This window comes from Canis lupus, chromosome 13 (assembly GCF_048164855.1).
Source record: "Canis lupus baileyi chromosome 13, mCanLup2.hap1, whole genome shotgun sequence".
Taxonomy (NCBI): domain Eukaryota; kingdom Metazoa; phylum Chordata; class Mammalia; order Carnivora; family Canidae; genus Canis; species Canis lupus.
In genome coordinates this window covers 53,606,294-53,608,670 of record NC_132850.1, presented here as the reverse complement: position 1 = coordinate 53,608,670, position 2,377 = coordinate 53,606,294, and the positions used below count along the sequence as shown (strand labels likewise).

Below are 2,377 nucleotides of genomic sequence, written 5' to 3'. Positions count from 1 at the left end.
TACAATTCACCAAAAAAATAGATTAGCAGGGAAGAAACTCATTAACATAGCACTATTCAATAGAAATGTATTAGTGCCACCCTGTGGCAAGCTTCATACTTTGTAAAATCTTGTACAAGTGAAGAGGCTACATTTATTGGCTTTAGCTGTCTTTATTAAAAAAAAAAAAGAGTTTTTAACCTACAAACATTCTTATTGTAATAGTACTTCTCTGAAAGCAATTTTAATGTCTTTTGTATTAGGATCCCCAATAACCACACATGGCAGGTGCTCCATAAATGTATACTCTAATGAGCTGAATGTGCTTATGATTTATTACTACTTAAAACTAGAAGAATTTAATTTAAAGAAATAACCAAGAAAATGAACAAAGGGTTGGGTATAAAAATATCCACTGTAGAGCCCTGGGTATCACGCTTGCGCGAGGCGAGAGCCACATGGAGGGTTCAGCTCCCCCCTCACCATCCTCCTCAACTGCAGCCTCAGCCTCCACTCCAGAGACGGAGGAGCAGCTGGACCAAGGGCAGATGAGAAAAGCGGTGGAAGCTCTGTTTGCACACCCCAGGTCCAGGAAGAACGCGAATGGCTTGCTTTTGAATGAGAATGAAAATTTATTTTTGATGGTGATATTATGGAAGATTCCAAGTAAAGAACTGAGGGTCAGACAGGCCTTGCCTCGTGGTGTTCAATCAGATTTAACAGATATTTGTTTACTTACCCAGGATGAACCCAATTTAACTCCTGAAAAGACAGGATGGTTTTACAAGAAGCTTTTGAACAAGCATGGAATTAAAACCCTTTCTCAGATTACCCCCTTCTGAACTCTAAAAAAAGGAGTATAAAGCCTATGAAGCCAAGCTCTGCCTCTTGGGAAGTTCTGATTTCTTCCTTACTGATGCGACAACCAGGTGGCTCTTACCGTCACACGTCGGGAGACATTTCTACCACAGAGAGAAAGTTCCAGTACCTGTGAACCTTCTGGCCAAGAATTTATCCAGGGATATTAATGAGTGCATAGGTGGCACCGTGTTAAACATCTCTAGGAGTGGTTCTTGCAGTGCTATCCGCGTTGGCCACACTGGGATGGAGGTGGAACACGTCATTCATAACCTCATGGCTGTTTCGAAGAGGCTTTCACAAAAGTTGCCAGAGAAGTGGGAGAGCGTGAAACTCTTGTATGTGAAGACGGCGAGGTCAGCTTCCCTGCCCATCTTTTCCTCATTTGTCAGCTGTCAGGATGAAGCCAAGGGAATGTGCACTCCTAGTCAGAAGAAAAAGGAAGCAAAGAAAAAACAAAAACAAAAAGAGCATTGTGAAAAACAAAAAAAGAAGAAGGAAAAAAAGGCTTATGAAACAGGCTAGAAAGGCCGCATTGGCCCCGAAGGAAGAGGATGCAGACCCCAAAACTAGTGATGCTGCTGCAAAGGACCCTGCCCCCCAGAAGGAGAAGGTGCAAGCTTGTGAGAAGAAAGAGGCCGGTAGAGGAAAAACCCAGCAGAAGGTGCAAGATGAGTCCAAAGACGAGATCCCACTCCTCATACCAATAGGGAGTCCAGCGAAAGAAAACGTAGAGATGCAAAACCACGCTGCAGGAAAGAAGTCTCAAAAAAAGAGCCTTGGTCCCAACAGACCCCATGGAATAAAGACAAAGGCCTTTCTGGGTTTGGAGACCCCAAAGGCTGCAGAGCCCAAGACTCCAGGTAACGGACTAGAGAAGAAGCCAAGAATCAAAGAAGAGGCAGAGAAAGAAAGAAACTCTTCACTGGGGAAAAAAGACCCAAGACAGAAGACCAAAAAGCCAGGGGCCAAGTTCTTTACTACTGCTAATAAATCTGCAAAGAAAGCTCCCCACACCCCCAAACAGTGGCCCCAAAAGCGCAAAGTACTCCAGTCAACCTAAAAAGTCAAGAGACTCAAGCAGAAGGCAACCTCTGAACTCCCCCAAGAGCTTTTTGAAAATGCCAGCATCCCAAGCCCCCACTCCTTGCAGCCTTCTCCAGGCGTGAGGCCCAGACTTAAATATTTTTTAGAACCTTCGCAGGTAATTCTGATGTATGTTTGTGGGCGAGAGAACCAGTAGTTGTGAAGTAAATCCATTTTTTAAGTTGCCCTTCTGTGTATTTGCTAATATGACAGGGGAAATACAGTGCTTGTCTCTGCTTCTCTGAGGCTGGCCATTTGCTTACTAAAGTACCATTTACTGCCCAGCAAACTGCAGGCCTTCCCGATACTGTTGCTTTGACTTGAATCCCTAACTTGTGGTCCTTACCCCGTCTGCTTTCCACCATCTGTTCACCGAGGCTCTGTTACCCAGGTTTGTGCAAACCCTCCCAGTGCTTTTCCACAGGCCTAGAGTGGGCTCACTGTGGAACTTACG

The 2,377-nt window shown here is 44.7% G+C and overlaps 1 pseudogene; it reads left to right on the top strand.

Annotated features, from left to right (window-relative positions):
• Positions 1-437: 437 nt before the first annotated feature.
• LOC140602243 (ribosomal L1 domain-containing protein 1-like) lies at positions 438-1,900 on the top strand (annotated as a pseudogene).
• Positions 1,901-2,377: the final 477 nt, after the last annotated feature.